At 45.1% G+C, this 17,965-nt stretch overlaps 1 non-coding gene across 1 annotated transcript; it reads right to left on the reverse strand.

Moving 5' to 3' along the window:
• Nucleotides 1–224: 224 nt before the first annotated feature.
• LOC112440767 (small nucleolar RNA SNORA40) lies at nt 225–352 on the reverse strand. The gene has a single exon (XR_003028780.3). It is a non-coding gene; the product is annotated as a small nucleolar RNA SNORA40 (small nucleolar RNA).
• Between the last annotated feature and the right edge of the window lie 17,613 nt (nt 353–17,965).

The following is a 17,965-nucleotide window of genomic DNA, read 5'->3' on the forward strand; positions in this document are numbered from 1 at the left end:
AGTAGCTAAAACTATAGGCACATGCCCTAATACTCAGCTAATTTTTAAATTTTTGTGGAGACGAGGTGTTTGTTACTTTCTTGCCCAGGCTATTCTTGAACTCCTGGCTTCAAGCAAAACTCCCACCTTGGTGTGGGGATTGCAGGCATGAGCCACTGTGCCTGTCCTGGAACCAACATTTATGGCTATCAATACTCCCATCAGCTAACTGTCTCAGGTATCATAATTTCCCTTGTTATATGTATTAAAACTCATACTGAACAATGAGTCCTGGGTTGCAAAAGAGGATTTATTTTTTGTACTTATCCATAAGTCTTTGTCCACAAGTTAAACAAAAACATACATAAGTGCAGAAGTAATATTTAAATATTACTCATCAAAGTATATTTCCCGTCTTTTTTCCCTAAAATTACTAAAATATGATTTATGATAACAAAATACTGTTTTTCTATTATGTTAGAACTTGAATGAAATCCCAGCATGGAGAACAAAGATTGATCAGAACTCTAACATTCAGGCTGGGCACAGTGGCTCACGCCTGTAATCCCAGCACTTTGAGAGGCTGAGGCAGTCGAATCACTTGAGGTCAGGAGTTCAAGACCAGCCTGGCCAATATGGTGAAACTCCATCTCTACTAAAAATACAAAAATTAGCCGGTGTGGTGGACATGCACCTATAATCCCAGCTACTCAGGAGGCTGAGGCAGGAGAATCGTTTGAACTTGGTTCAAACATCCTCCCTCCGATGTTGCGGTGAACCAAGACTATGCCACTGCCCTGCAGCCTAGGTGACAGAGTGAGACCCTGTCAAAAAAAAAAAAAAAAAAGGAGCCCTGACATGCTGATATTCAGAAGAAAAGTGCAGGCCCCACCCATGGAAGGTGAAGGGACTGTTCCCTGGTGGTGTCTTCCTACAGCACAGACAGGAGGAGACCAGTGACTCATGGTGGAGGCTCTGAACTGTGAGCCTTAAGTAATACTTAACTTCCACCTCGAGCAAATTGAGCCAAGTCAGTCAGGCTGCCCTCTGACTCAGATGTTGTTCCTGAAGGGGAGCTCGAAGCCATGGTTTCTGCTGGAGCTGTCACTCGTGGGTGGGGTGGGGAGTGATGACAGGCTGCATCTGAAGAAGTCTATTTTGTAATTGTACCTTACCAAATTCAGCCATTCAACAGAGTCATTACCAAATGTCAATCATAACAGCATCCACCCTGAGTGAGTCTACTCTTTGGATGCTTCCAGCTTTAGGCTCTGGGATATTCAAACATGTCTATTATAGCATGTATCCATTTACAAAGTATGCATTTTTTTCATGCCCTCCTGAAACACGACTTTGACGATTCCAGTATGCTATGTGGATGTGAGAATGACAAGTGAGCTGACAAGTGAGGGGGAGATGGGACCTCAAACAGCAGGAAGAGCTCCTGGATGCTGTCAGGGCAGAGGGCTCTGAGTCACATAAGACAGGACCCTAATCAAACCTGGAGCAGTCAGGGGAGGCTTCTTGGAAGAGTAGATTTCTAAGTTGATTTCCCTCCCACAAAAAGGAATTATTCAGGAAGAGAACAGAGCACACGCATAGACTTGGAGGTGAGAAAGCCACCGGGTTTGGGGGAAGTGTCCCACATGGCTGGAACGTGAAGTGAAAGAGTAAAGGAGTGGGAGGGGCAGGAGTGGTGAGCTGGGGATGGGCTCCAGGTCTACCCAGTCCTTCTTCAGCATTCCGCCTCCTGGTGGCAGGTCCCTTCTACTGGAGACAGACTTATGAAGGCGCTTGACAAGGCCAGATTACATTGCCAAAAGAACACTCCAGCAACAATGGGTGGTGTGGGATGGGAAGCGAAGAGGCAGTGAGGCTAATTCTAGAGGGTGGAAAACAAGATAGGCCACAGCTGCAATAATCCAGGAGGGAGAAACGGCCTGAGCTAAGGAGGCGGTAACAGGCACAAAATAGATGAGGTTGGGAAGTAGGCATTACTTATCCCATTTACAGAGGAGAAAAGTGGTTTTTGGAGAAGATAGGAAACTTATTCACAGTCATAAAATTAAATTAGATAATTTTATTCTTATTCCTATGGTCTTTGGAGAGAAGGACATAGAAAAAAGGGACCAAAGAGGCAGAAAAGAACTGAAAGGAAAAATAAATATAATTTCATCAACAGAAGCATGAATTCATCAATGCATCTACAGGTTTATTGAGAGACTTCTGTGTGTGTCATAACAAAATATGGGAGATCAGTGCATGTAAAACTAAATCCAGTCCTTGGCTAATCCCATTTCTGACTCAATCTCCTCAGCTACCTAAGATTTAATTATTATTTTCATGTTGTCATATTTCTATGCTAATAAAGAGGGCAACATTGTCTGTGCAAAGAATTTTTCTTTTTTTTTGACCGAGTCTTGCTCTGCCCAGGTTGGAGTGCAGTGGTACAATCTCAGCTCACTGCAACCTCCACCTCTGGGTTCAAGCAATTCTCTTGTCTCAGCCTCCCGAGCAGCTGGGACTACACGAGGCTGCCACCACGCCTGGCTAATTTTTGTACTTACAGTAGAGACAGAATTTCACCTTGTTGGTCAAGCTGATCTAGAACACCTGATCTCAGGTGATCCACCCGCCTCGGCCTCCCAAAGTGCTGGGATTACAAATGTGAGCCACCACACCTGGCCTGTACAAAAGTTTAACATAAATGAGTTTCCCTGTAGAAACAGAACGCCCCTCTCCCCAGAGGTCTTCAAATGATTATGAATTATAAAATTCTGATATTCCGTTGACCCTAGAATTTTTTTTTTTCCCCCTAGATAGTAAGGTATTTGGAGATGAGCTTCAGGAGTAGCAAGTTGGGTGTAAGTAGGGAAGCCGTGATTCATTTTGCTAGTCATTACCTTTTAATCTCAATATACTTACACTTCTAATTGGCATCATAAGATGTCTCTGGAGACAGAGAAGCCCAAAACACTTAATAGCTATCATGGTCCTGGATACAAAATAATAAGCTGAAAAAAACTTCAGTTTAAAAAATATGCTCTTCCTTAAATGGTAAAATCCATTAGAATACATGGAAAGGAGCTCTCATTTAATACACAACTTCTATGAGCCAGATGTATTGCATATATTGCTCTGGAAATGATTCTCAAAACAGGATTCTAAGAGAGACAATATTATTCCCGTTTTAAAAGGACAAAATTGAGGCTCAAGAGATTTGAGTGACATACTCAGAGTCAAGCTGTTATAAAGTAGACCAATGTGACCTCAGAGCAAATGTTCTACTCATGAGACTCTACACATTTCCAATTGGGGCCACTGTCACATGGTAGGTTGTTGGTTTATACATTCAGCAGCAGTGGAGAAATTTAGGTAAGATGTAAGGAAGGACCTGCTGAGCATTAAATGGTAGAATGGATAGATAAGTTATAGATGGTTGCTATCATTTAGACATTCCTCTGCCAAGCCTCATGTTGAAATTTGATCCCCAGCATTGAAGGTGGGGCCTAAAGGAGGTGTTTGGGTTGTGACGGTGGATCCCTTATGAATGTCTTGGTGCTGTCCTCTTGGTGATAATTTATTGCTCTATTAATTCCTGCAAGAGCTGGTGGTTAAAAAGAGCCTGGTACCTCCCCATCCCTTAACCCTTGCTTCCTCTCTCACCATGTGATTTTTGCACAGCGAGCTCCCCTTCCCCTTCCACCATCAGTGGAAGCAGCTGGAGGCCCTCACCAGAAGCAGATGACAGTGCCATGCTTCTTGTATAACCTGCAGAACTGTGAGCCAAATAAACTTCTTTATCAATTATCCAGCCTCAAGTATTCCTTTATAGCAGTGCAAAATGAACTAAGACAATGGCCTTTGCTTATTATTTTGATTATGACTATAGGTGTTTGCCACAGCTATTTCCTTGCTAAAAGTTTTGTACCATTGTGTTGTTTTACTGGTATATCTCTATCCTTATAATAATTAATAATGTGCTAGACATTGTAATATTAACAATTACAAAGATTTTTAATCTGGCAAAGATGGTCTCTTTCTATTGTAACAAACTCTTTAAAACAGGTTTTATAGTTTCATCTAAATAATAAGGAGCCTGAATCTCAGAGATGCCAACTGACTTGGCTAGGGCCACACCATTTGAATACAACTCTCTATTCTGGGAGCTTATGTCTTTTGCAATGTCAAGAGAAACTGAATATGAACTTTCCTCCCATGATGGCAGGAAGATGAATGAAATAACCCATTAGTTGTCCATTAAGTCTTTGTTCTCTAAAAGTAAGATGGTGGCAGTCCAATGACAGTTTCCAAATCATAAAATTATGTCTAAAGATCAGACATGGACCTGACTTACCAGAGCAGAACCTGAGTGGGATACTGGTGTTGGGAGTGAGGATCCAAGGAAGCAACTTCTTGTAACTTTTCTGCACTCAAAGATACTCTTACAGCCTTGTCATAGAGGGATACCCTCTTCTGCAGGTCAGAAGGGCCTTCACATCCCTCAGTGCTGGCCCAAGGTCCATGGTCAACAAGAAGCCTCCTTTTTCCTGACTCCCCACCTCCTGGGGTGGCCAGTCCTACCAAGTCCAAGTCGAGAGGACTGGATCCAGCCTGCTCTTGCCCCTTGCCCCACCCCGTCACTGCCCTTTTTCAGGTTCATTTTCCTCCTTGAGCCTCTGACACACTAATTTATCTTCCCCATGCTGCCAGACTCATCCTTTTTAATAGAGTGTTTTTAGTCTTATAGTCAATAAATACACATTCATTCTAGAAAATCTGGAAGGTACCCCAAAAATCATTTCAGAGGAAAAAACAAAATCAGATTTTGGATAATTTCCTTCCAATTATTATGACAGGAACATCGTTGTGATAGCTAGAATTAAGTTATCAGTTGCTACTAGGGCAGGAGGCCACTGGAGCCCAGGGAGATAGGAGCTCAGAGGAGGAAGGCAAATGAGAAACCGAGTCATCCTTCCCACCTCCCCCACCCACAGGGAACCAAGATGTGGGGCATTATAGTTAAATGTTTTTTCTATGTACAGCCAGAGTGTTCCTAAAACCAGGAGGAGGAACTCTCAGTGGAAGACTATTATTTGTTCAAAATATTTTCTTGAATCCATCCATGCAAGAAGACTGTACTTCCCACTGATATAACGTTTGACCATGTGATTTGCTTTGGCCAATCATATTTAAGTGCAATTAATGTATATCATCTCTGGTGGCTGTTTTAAGGTTTTCTCTTTTTCTTCTCACTGTCATGAGGCAGGTTTGTGCTGGATAGGAGCTGCTCCTTAGTCCTGGAATAAAGAGGTGTGGAGCAGAGATGTTGCCCATGTGCATCTTGAGATGAATGTGATTGCAAGCAAGAAATAAATCTTAGTTGCTGCAATCCACCAAGATTCTGGGGGTCATTTGTTCCTTCAGCATAAGCCTAAGCTAACTGATACACCTCTGTTGATGGCTGAGCCAGTCATGCAAGGTGGTTACCCTCAGAAGATCTAAAAGCCGAGGGCTAGGAGCATCAAAAATAAAACATTAGTATTATGCAGTTCAAGCAGACATAGTAGTGGCGGTGGTGATACAGGAGTACAACATTCTGGGAGAGAGCTGCTCTTGTTAAAGTGGTGGTTACTCTAATGAGGACCAAGAAGATGAGATACACCATTAACAATGTGAGCCACCATTTATATGGTGCTTCCTGTGTGCCAACAGCCCTGCAAAGTGAGATTACAGGCATTATATCATTTGATCCTTCCCCAAGGACTAGAAGGGGGATATCCATGATTAGCAGCATTTTAAAGCTCAGGAAATTGGAGCTTAGGGAAGTTAGTAACTGACACACTCATGTAGCTCATACACAGTGGAGCAGTAATTCGTGTCCAGGTCTCTCTGATGCCAGCATCTACCTACTCATAATGGGTGGATTCCGGGCCAGGTTACCTGCAGGGCTGCCCATTAAATGGTAGCTCCTGGCCAGGACCTTGTGGGGAGGGAGGTCTCAGCGAGCAAGGTTTGTTAGAGCAAATTGCTCTACTGGAGTACCCAGAAAGCACGGGTTGTCCATCTTTCGTTCTGAGAGAAATCCCTCAAAGCAAAGTTTGGTGGGTTTGTCGCAGTTGCCGAGGCCTAGATCTGAACTACAGGAAAGGCAAGAGGCTCCAGAAATTTAAATGACATCCACTCATGTTCTCAAGATATTTTTGAGATTGTAAAAGGAAATCAAACCTATGAATTATAATCAGTTGGAGCATGAGTGGAAGGAATCCAACTGGAGCTTGTTTTTGCAAGAGAGAGAGAGTTGCTGGGAAGCTACTGAGGCAGTTCCCAGAACCAGGGACGGGAATATGGCAGTTCTTGGGAACACGAACTTCAGAAGCCAGAGCCTGAAAAACAACGGGATTCTTTCTAACCTACTCTTAGAGCTACCTCTTTGGAAAATAGCTTCTTTCTTTTCTGTTTCAGCCTCACCCAGCTGCCATCAACTCTCAAGCTCTCATACCTCATGTTTCAACCACCTGGAAAGGGTCGTCTCAGTTTCTTTTCCAGAAACCCTGTGGAAAAGACTTCGATATGGTGCAATCTGATTCATGGGTCCATATCTAAGTGGTGGACAGTAGCCTGGTGTGTGGTCATGTTGCACACGTGGCAACGTTTATGTTACTGAACTCATGAAGTGGAAGGTTCCAAATGAACAGCTGAGGATGGGGCGGGCAACTCCATAAAGGTTCAATTGACATGTGCACCAGAGAATATCTGGACCAAACAGAAAATAATTTGAACCAAACACAAAGAATCCTATCTTCCAGAGGCAACAAACTGGAATATCCTAGTATGTTTCTTTATTATTATTATTATTATTATTATTATTATTATTATTATTTGAGGCTGAGTCTTGCTCTGTCTCCCAGGCTGGAGTGCAGTGGCACAATCTCCGCTCACTGCAACCTCTGCCTCCCAGGTTCAAGCGATCCTGCCTCAGCCTCTTGAGTAGCTGAGATTACAGGTGCCTGCCACCATGCCTAGCTAATTTTTATATTTTTAGTAGAGATGGGGTTTCACCATGTTGATCAGGCTGATCTCAAACTCCTGACCTCATGATCCACCTGCCTCAGCCTCCCAAAGTGCTGGGACTACAGGCATGAGCCACTGTTCCTGGACTATTATATTTTTGGAGTACAGAGTTGTACTACATCGTTGAAACTGTATGGCATACACTAAGTTAAAGTGTAGTTAGCAGAGACAAATTCTAGGTCTTAGGCTGAAGATGACATGAAGAGGGTTTCATTGCCAGAGGCTATTCAGCACCAAGGGGCTCATTTGTTTTTCCAATTAAAAACTAGACAAAAAGCACAAAGTAAAAACTCAGTACATCAGTGATAAGTTTAAAGTCTCAGTGCATGTGCTTATGCCAAGGGATCACTTTAACACACTGAACTTAACACGCTCTTCCCCTGGCCGATTCTTTGTTGCTCTCAGCTAAAATCCTAACTCCTCGACACAGCAAACATGGTCTTTTGTCACCTTGCCCTTATGCCCTGCTTCATTCTGAAACTCTAGGCAGATTCATCTGACTGAAGTGTGCTCACTGATTTGTTTACTTACTTATTCATTCATCACACATTTATTAAGTTAGGCAATGCAGATACAGAAATGAGTAAGACTTCTTTTTGCTTGAGAAGCTCACAGCCTAACAGGGAAGGAAAATGAGTAATCAGGAAATATCTACAAGGTGACAAATACCAGGATACAGGGAAGCCCAGGGTGCTTGCAGCCATGCAAACCCTTGAAGAACTTGCAGGGGTTTTCAATGAGGAAGTGAGGAAGGTGTAATTGTAGTTGCCTCACAGAGCCAATAGCTAGTATATATATCACAGTCTTTTGCTGTTCCAATATTTCCACAAAACTGGCACCAAGACTTCCGTGCCAACTCCCCTGTGGACTGGCCTTCCTCTTTGCTGTCCATTTCTACAGTGTCCTCAGTCCCCAGTAAAGGAAGCGGCATGGAAGAAAGAGGAGCACCTTTGCTTCATAGTCACTGTCACCCCTGCTCTCCTGGGCCTGCTCCAGCTCGTGCTGCCCACTGGGTTGGCATCAATCCCGCTGTTTCCTCCAGCCCGCCTCCCCGCAACCCCGCCACCCCATTTTCAATGCCCACCAATATTGCTAGATGTCATGAGTCAGGCCTGCCTGCCACACTCCTGGGCTGTTATGCCATTGTCAAAATTGACATCTCACTTTTCCAGTTGTTGAGTTGCCTTCTGCATGTGTAATTGCAAAAAAAGATCTTCCTCCTTTTGGGTTCACTGCTTATTTAATCCTAGAGTCACAATAAGAAAATGCGTCTAGTCAGTGAAATTAATTATGGAGAACATTTAGTGCCTCTGCCGAGGTGTTTGTGCAGAGATCGTTCTGAGTGTAGCAGAGAAAAGAAGCTCCCGATTCTCAGATGAACAGGAATTGAGTGATTAAGTCTCAGAGTCAGGCAGGTCCCTGGACTTCAGCATTAGGTGGGAGTGTGTGTGCATGGTCTGTCTTTGGATGTGTGCACATCTCTGTGTGTCCATGCATGTGTGTGCAGGTATGCTTACATAGATACTTGGAGGCCTGAGGACTGGCTTACGTGTAGGTGATGCTGCAAGCACAAGGGATTCAGGAAGGTGAGAATTCATTCACTCATACATTTATTTACCAGCAGCAAAAGTATATTGGATGACTACTCTGTATAGGGTTTTATGTTTAGGTGTTGGGGATTTAAAAATGAGTAACTTGAGATTTCTACCCTCAATCAACACCTAGTCAAGAGCAGGGTTTCTCCACTTAGCACAATTGACATTTTGGATCAGTGAATCCTTTGTTAGGGACGGAGGTTTGTTTTGGGCACTACAGGATGCTTACCAGCATTCCAACTCTCTACCCACTCAACACAAGTAGGAAACCAACCCCCTACCCTGCAGTTGTGACTATCAGAAATGCCCGTTAGAGATCCCAAATGTCATCTAGGGGGCAAAATCACCCCCAGTTATGAAGCAGTTATAAAAAATGTTGAAGCAGGTAATTTTGATAAGGTAAAGGGAGTCAAATTTAAAGGAGATCTTCACCGATGCTTGGGAGCTAAGAGGAGAGGGGGTAAGAAAGCATAGGAAGGTTGAAAAGGAAGATAATATCATCACAGGTGACTATAGCCAATTGGCAAGCCAAGCTCCAGACACAGGGCTGCTCTGTAGATGGCGGACAGGACAAGATGGGATGGAACAGCACTGGGCCTGAGTAAAGACAGAGCTCAGTTGCTCGCTTGGTGCAGGGTAGGGCCCGTGTCATGGAAACTCAAATATCAGGTGCTCCCATCCAGGGTGGGGTCTGGGGTGGGGTGTGGGTGCAGGGCACAGGGAGAAGAAGGGAATGAATTCACATTACTGCAATCGTAGGAGAAGGAAAACCAGAGAGGGAAAGGAACCCCGCTGTCCTTCTGAGATGGACTTCAAGTGAGCTCCAAGGGGATGGATAGGTATGATTTTGGCCATCATCTGACAGTGGTGTCACGCACGATATCTGCATGGCCTCCACTGATGAGTGGAAAGCACGTGGCTCTTAGTAGGTGACAATTAAGCCAGAGGAGGGTGATATAGTTTGGATATTTGTCCCTGCCCAAATTTCTTGTTGAATTGTAATCTCCAGTGGTAGAGGTGGATTCTGGTGGGAGGCGTTGGGGTCATGGGGGTGGATCCCTCATGAATGGCTTGGGCCATCCCTTTGGTGATAAGTGAGCTCTTGCTCTGAGTTCAGACAAGATCTGGTTGTTTAAGTCTGTGTCACCTTCCCCTGCACTCTGTCTTGCTTGCTCCTGCTTTTGCCTTGTGACATGCCGGTTCCCGCTTTGTCTTCCACCATGACTGAAAACTCCATGACGCTTCACCAGAAACTGAATAGATGCCAGCACCATGCTTTCTGTATAGTCTGCAGAGCCATGAACCAATTAAACTTCTTTTCTTTATAAATTACCCAGTTGCAGGTATAGCAATTGAGAACAAACCAATACCGTGGGGCTGAGCAGATTCCAAATCTCCAGTCTGGATGCTGGTGAAGATTTCCACTTCCTTGTGTGAACTGTGAGATAAGGTTGCCTCATGACGGAGGGCTGGAGAGTTGCCATCAAGCCTGCTGTGTATTCATCCTCTGCTTGGGGCCACAAAGTTGCTATTTTAGGTTCTCTATCTGCCTCCCATCTGTTTCCACCCAGAAGGCTGCAGGGCGACCCTTCCCCATTGCTTCCTGAGAGTTGTTCCTGTTTTCTAAATGCTCTGGCAATGACATCACACCAGGTGGTTTGATCTCAGCCCATGAAGGTCACACCAACTAGGGCAGAGGTCACATCAACTGGGGGCCGGGGCAGGTATCACCTGTCACTGGGGGGAAAGGCGGGTCCCTGGAAGGAGCCCAGCAGGCAGAAGGGACTGGGTTTACTCTGTTTCGATTTTTCTCTTTTTAACATGAAGATGTCTGTGGTTATAAAAAGAAGGTAATGCATGAGTCCTCCTCATGGCCCCCAATTGTGAATGGGCCCCATCTACTTGAACGCTGCTTTTGATTTTTATTTCGTAGATGGGTTAGGATAAGTGCAGGTGGATTCCTCAAGGAGATCCCACAGACTTAGAGGAAAAGTCCCCTTCCTTATCCCAAAGTCCCAGTGCTCCTGTGGGTGGGTGAGGTAGGTCTAAGGTCCGTGACGGGGGCGCCATGAGGGTTCTAGTGGGAGGTCGGTTCCAGGGAAACTGCCCCCTTGGAACTGCTGAGGGCTGCACAGTTTACTCTGCTCAGAGTAACAAAGTGGGGGACCCCATAGGCCTGGGAGATACCCACACAGTCTGTGCAGGGCAGAGGGCAATATGGCCCCCATATCTGTCTGCCTACCTGGGACCAAAACTGTTCCTGGCACATAGCAGGTGCTCAGACGACATGACAACATTGCACTAAACAGACCAAACTGATCCAGTCTAATCCAAGGCACTAACCCCTTGTGTAATCTTGGAAGAGCCTCATTGTTCCCAGCTGTAAAGCAGGCATCTCAATAACATTAACTTTGGACTGTTTTAAAGTTTAAATGAGAAATGGGCATAGACACTCTTTATGAACTTTAACAAAAGATTAGAAAGCTGCCTCTCAGTTACTACTGTGCAACTCTTCCAAATGTTAATTTAGAGTCTGAACATGTCAGTTTCCCCATGGGAATTGCTCAATCCTAATAGTTCTCTATGCTGTACAAACATACATTATCTGCCTAGGGCCCGGTAAAGCTATTTTCATTTTGAATGAAAAAAGTTAGAGCTTGTAAGTATTTTAATTTTTCCTGAAGTAGCTTTTGTGTTAATATAGGTTGTTCTGAATGTATTAGAATGTCAGTATCTGGAGACAACATATGGAAAGGGAACAAGCTGGTGGGGAGGGAGCAGAATTTGTTCTTTGCAAGTCAGACTGTTTAGTTCCCTGGTATTCTCCTTAGTTATTGGCTAACAACATTTTCAGATCTCCAGTATGTCCCAGCAATACTTGACGGAAACAGGGCTCTAGTTTTAGGCTCTCCTGAGGCTGAAATGCAGGTGGCTAAGGAGGGGGTCAGAGGGTATATTGCAGCTTCCTCTTGCTGCTGTAACAAATGACAATGAACTTAGTAGTTTGAAAGACACAAATTCGTCTTTTTACAGTTCTGCAGGGGAAAAGTCTAAAATCAAGCTGTGGGCAGAGCTACATTCCTCCTGGATGCTCTAGGGGCAAATCTGCTTCCTTCCCTTTTCCAGTCTCTAGAGACAGCCTGTCTTCCTTGGCTCATGGCCACATCACTCTGACCTTGTTTCTGCTTCTTTGACTTCGGCCCTCCTGCTTCCTTCTTATAAGGTCCTTTGTGATGACATTGGGCCTACCCAGATAATCCAGGGTAATATCCTATTTGCAAAGTCCCTTTGTGTTATGTACTGAATGCTTGTGCTCCCTCAATATCCATATGTTGAAGCCCTAACCCTCGATGTGATGGTCTTTGGAGATGGGGCCTTTGGGAGGGTTAGGGTTTACACTGGATCATGAGAGTGGGCCCTCACAATGGGATTAGTGGCCTTGTGACAGCGATCACAGAAAGAAGGCCATGTAAGGATGCAACAAGAGGAGAGCCAGCCATCTGCAAGTCAGGAACAGAGGGCTCTGGTGAGTGGTCAGTTACAGGGAAACCTGCTCTCTTGGAGCTGCTGAGAGATGGACAGTTCACTCTGCTCAGAGCAACAAAGAAGCAGGACCCCATAGGGCTGGGAGATACACACGCAGTCTGTGCAGAGCAGAGAGCCACATGGTCTTTATATCTGTCTCCCTACGTGGGACCAGAACTGTGCCTGGCACATACCAGGTGCCCAGACAGCATTGCGTTAAATGGAGCCAACCGATCTAGTCTAATCCAAGTCACTAACCCCTTGTATAATCTTGGAAGAGCCTCACTGTTCCCATCTCTAAAATGGGCATCTTAATAACATCGACCTTGAACTGTTGCTGCCAGAAACTGAGTCAGCTGGCCCCTTGACCTTGGACTTTCCAGGCTCCAGAACTAAGAAAAAACAAATTTGTTTTTAAGCCACCCGTCCATGGTAGGTTGTTAAGGCAGCCTGAGCAGACTAAGACACCATGGAAGGCCACATAGTCACAGGTTCTGATGAGGGATTAGGACATATACATCTTCAGGTGGCCTTTATTCAGCCTCCCACCGGGCATTGTTTCCAGACAGCCCCAGGGCGAGGTAGGCTTGGGCAAGTAGCCTGGCCCAGAGAAGCTTCTCTCAGCATTAAACTGGAAGGTCTCAGGCTGATCCGCCTAAGGGGGTTCTCACTTCCTCAAATCTTGCTTCCATCCCTGGCCTCTATGTCTCTGGAATGAGTCTCAGAGACAAAGAAGTCCTTGTTCGTTCTTCTGCTCACTGAGGTGGAAACCCACATGCCTGGGAGATGTTCAGTCTGTGCAGGGCAGGGAGCCACACGGTCTTCATCTCTGTGTCCTCTCCAACCCCAGGACCAAAACTGCACCTGGCACATACCAGGTGCTCAGACTCCCACCAGGTTGGAGTCAGGCACAGGCCATGAGTTGAATCCTCTGAGGGCTCCAATTTAAAACTTGGGGGCTGGGTACTCTCATACTCCACCCCCACCCAGCTCTTGCCATCTTTCCATCATTCACTTATTCATATATTTCTTTGATGTATATCATTGGGTGCCTACTCTGTACTAGGCACTCTTCTAGGGGCTAGAGATACATCAGTGAACAAACCAGGCAAATAATTAATGTCTGTGCAATAAGCACACGTATCAGTGACAGCCTCCACTTAGAGGTTCTTAGTTCCTCTCATCACCAAGAAATGGAGGCCGACAAAAAAGTCCCAAAAAAAACAGAAAAAGAAAAGAAAAGAAAAAAGAAAAGAAAGAAAAAATAAAAAGAAAAAAGCCAAACAGTTCTTTGTTTCCCAAGGTCTCCTTGCAACTGGGGCCGCCAATCCTCTTTCATGCAGACCCAGCTTCCTGCACCCTCAGCTCTTCCTGCAGAGAGCTCATTCTAACCCACAAACCTGACCCTGCCAGATCCTTGCTTCAAAGGCTCCCCATCGTGGGCAGCACAGAGTCTGCAGTCCTGGGCAAAGTCAAGGTCGCCGTGGCTTAACCTCTGCTTCCCTCCTGATGCCCCCACTTCTGACTCATTTTTCTACATCCCCATGGTACCTCATATCTTATCTCTGCTATGGCACCTCTCCCTTCAGCAACACCGGGATTCTGAACTGCTGATACAGAAAGAGCGCTCCAAGACTGTCCTCAACATCTGTATTCACATCCTCTGGCAGGTTTCTCCTACCAAACTGCTGGCCTGTGGGAGGTTCACCTGATCCCCGTGTTAGAGTCCTGGTTTGCTGCATCACGGACTTCATCAGGGGCTGAGTTTGCTGGTGAGTAGTACTTGATGCCGTGGGGTCTGGAGTCAGCAAGACCTAAAATGTAGACCAGATTCCACTCCTGACTGGCTGAGATGGACAAACCACTTCAACTTCTTCACCTAGGAAGAAGGGATAGTGATCCCCATCTCTAATGAATCTTAGGGACACTGGATCCAACCACGTTTTCTGTTTTTGAGGAAATGAGGTCAATTTCCTCATCTCTGCAATGGGAAGCATGAAAGCGCTCTTGGGATGAATGGAGCTAATATGAGCACAATGTGTGACACATGGAAGGTGCTCCATAGATGAAAGTTATGATTGCATAATTATGTTTGTTGGTCTCAAGGATGTTCTGTATTTTGCCATTCATCTGAGCCTCTACAAGCAAAGTGTTCAATGGCCACAGCAGAAACTACTCTAGTTGTGCCTGAAATAATAAGACAATCTCCCTGTATCTGAGTTAGCACTGGTTATATGCATATTTGCCATTTTAAATTTCTGCAAACTCTGAGTGAAGAGACGGATTCTTTTCTCAGATAGCATCTAAACAACCACCTGGTAGCCAGAATTTGCCCAATTTGAGCTCATCAAACACATTCATTCTCAAGATCCTTTTCCATTTGAATTCAGCTATCATTCACAGACACCCTCCGGTGCTTGGGGCTGTTTGGTAGACTTTTCACGCCACGTGGATTTAACGCTGGTGAGCGCCGGTGGGTCAGGTGTTAGTCTCATCATCTGACAGGGGAGGAAACGGAGCCATGGACAGATGCTCATTCCACCAGGCCTGGTCTTCCAGAGATGACTGAGGGCAGAGACAGGGCCTGGGGAAACTGCAGACAGGGATCGCTGGGTAAAGTCCTTTGCTGCTCTTTGTCTGATGTCAGAAACACAGAGAAGCCTGGATCAGCAGCCAACACAAGTGCATTTTCCAGGTGGGAGAGTGATTTTGGTCTCCTCACTTCTACAACTGAATAAAATGCATCTGTTTCCTCACCCTGGTGATCATGGTTTTCATTTCTTCTTTGAAAATGCTTCTGGAGCAATAGCTATTTGATAAGAGTCATTGCTGAAATGAAAACTCCAAGGAGGTGAAATTAGAAAATATCTTCTGGGCTAGAGTGGAGTTTCTTGCAGTAGAACTGGCCTGCTGCTTGGGCAATGCTGGGGTTTAGTGGATGTGGATGAGGAAGAGGCATGGTGGAGACCCCCAACTCCATTCACAACTGGCATTGGCACAGCGTCCTTGGCCTCCCTGCCACACAGACAACACAAACACACACACAATCTTACGAAGGTTGTATTTTCATCTCTTCTCTTCTCAGGCTTTTGTTTTGAGAGATGATAGGAGGCCATAGTTGTACAAAGGTAGCAACTGTCTTGAAACAGAGACACTGTATAATCCTGAGCCGAGAAATTGTGGCTGACCTTTAGAAGAAGGGAAGAAGCATGAGCAGAGAGAAGCCTCTAGAAGTGGTTGGGTGGATAGATCAATAGAAATTGAAGGACATAGGCTCTCAAGCTGGACTTGTAGGTTTTGGTCCTGCTCCTCACCTCCCTAGAGGTATGACCTTGGGAGAGGTACTTACCTTTCTGTGTCTCAGTGAATTCATCTGTGAAATGGGGGTAATGATAATAGCACCTGACTCATCACATTACTTAGGACTGAATATGAGAAAGTTCAGAAAAAGGAACCTGTTAAGAGCAATGCCTGGCATATAGCAAGTGTTAAGAAAATGTGAACTCTTATTATAAGTGAATTAACATATCTAGGTAAAGCTAACAAGAGCTAAGAACACTGAGGCCTAGAAGGGTTTGTCATTTGTGTAGTCTCAAGATGACTCTTGAAAGAATATCTATGATGCATCTCCACTTCTGGACAGTCAGAGGGAAGATGTAGGAGAGGGTGTATTATTCTATTTCCATAATGCTGTAAAGAACTGACCATGGCTAGGTAATTTATAAAGAAAAGAGAGGTTTAATTGACTCACAGTTCAGCATGGCTGGGGAGGCCTCAGGAAACTTACAATCACGTTCTAAGGGGAAGGGGAAGCAAGGCACCTTCTTCATAAGGCGGCATGAAGGAGAAGTGCCAAGCAAAGCGGGGAAGGGCCCCTTATACAAACATCAGATCTCATGATAACTCACTCACTATCATGAGAAAAGCATGGGGGAAACCGCCCCCATGATTCTATTACCTCCACCTGGTCTTTCCCTTAACACACGGGAATTATGAGAATTATGGAGGTTATGGGGATTATAATTCAAGTTGAGATTTTAGGTGGGGACACAGCCAAACCATATCAAGGGGGGACAGGGAGTCTGCCTCCATGGACTTTGCCTGCATGAGAGGAAGGGTCAAGTGTAGCCCAGGTGGAGAGGATGAGGTGTTGAAGTTTTTTAGCATACTCTAGACTGGTATAAAATGGGGCCCAAATCCTGGCATTCATAACAGTATGTTATTTAGAGTGGGAAGGGACCTTTGCCAGCCTTTAATCCAGCCTCTTCTTGTTTTCTATTTTAGAGCTGAGGAGATAGACTCAGAGGTGTTAAGGGACTTGTGCAGAGACACAAAGCCTGTGGGTTGTCACAGGTAGCACATGGGCCCTGGGTACCTCGTCTCCCGGAGCACATGATTCTTGAGCTGAACCTCAGATTTTTCCTCCTCTTTTACCAACCCCATGGGCTTTAGGGCACCCACACCACAGGGTGCAGAGGCAGTTCCCACAGGGCCTAAGGACCACATGCCTAATGAAGACATGGTGCTTGAAAAGTCAGTGATCTTTCCCTCCCCAACTAATTATGAATATCAGAAAAACTTAAGTGCAGTCCTGTCTAGAAACCATAAATAAACCCATTTTCCTGACGCTCCTTCCCTCTGGGTTATTTTATTATCTAGATGCATTTGGTTACTGAGCAAGAGACAGACAAACAGAAAGACTTTCTTCTTCCACGAAGGCCCTATCTGCTTTAATTCTCAAATTTGGTTGTGAATTCTCAGTGGATGGGTTCTGAGACGGGGCATTGCTGTGATCAGGTTGGAGGGAGACACATGGTTTGGAGTGTGCGTGTTGTAGGTGATCCTGCTTGGCCAGGTGAGGAGGACAAGTCTCTGGGCCATGTTGCAGGATGGATCCTGGGGCTGAGATGACCCTCCTGGTCCCCAGGCCAAACCTCAGATTCCTCCTTCACCACCAGCCCCACAGGCTTTGGGGCCCTGGCACCACAGTGTGCAGAGGTGGTCCCCCTGAGGCCTGAGGACCACATTCCTAATTAAGGCTCAAGCTGTGTGGGAAGGACTAGGGCTGCCTGGAAGGACAGCTCTCCATTTCTGAATGGCCCTTCTACAGCTGCAATCCCCTGCAAGGCTGCCCCCGTGATCAGCCACCTCACGCGGCAGGGGCGTGGGACAGGTGGGCCCTCTATGCCCTATCATCAGCCCCTGTCCCTCTCTGTCTTCATTCTGACCTTCTTGGTTATTTAATGTTTGTTTCTCTCCCTCTCCTTTTCATGCTTATTTTTGCCCTTAATGTGGAGTGCTCCTCTGTATTAGAACCGTGGAATTGGTTTTCTGTGATGGGGTTCCCCAAGTACCAAAAAAGAGATCATAAAGTTACTCAGAAGAGGCACATGTGTGATTCTAGAATGTAGGGCTTTATGGGAAAAAGAACAACGGTGGCTGAAGTCCTTGAGTGCAAAGATAAATGCCTTCATATATAAATTAAATTACATTAAAAATAAAGTAATCTTAAAATGTATACATTTCTATATAACTAAAATGTGACTATTTTAAAATTCATGTATATATTAATAAAAATTATTAAGACAATAAAGATAGACTACAGGTAACAAAGTGTGAATAGGATTTGCTGTATCTGAAAATTGCAAGAAAAATAAAAACCAATTACACATGGAATACCCATTTAGCATCCTTTGTGCCCTGAAAGTCCAAGAGCTTCCTCTTCTGAAGCCTGAAGGAGACGTTCACGAATGCGGTTGGTAGTAATTAACATTGATCTTTACCAAGTATTT

The sequence above is a fragment of the Pan paniscus genome, chromosome 7 (assembly GCF_029289425.2).
Source record: "Pan paniscus chromosome 7, NHGRI_mPanPan1-v2.0_pri, whole genome shotgun sequence".
In the NCBI taxonomy this organism is placed as follows: domain Eukaryota; kingdom Metazoa; phylum Chordata; class Mammalia; order Primates; family Hominidae; genus Pan; species Pan paniscus.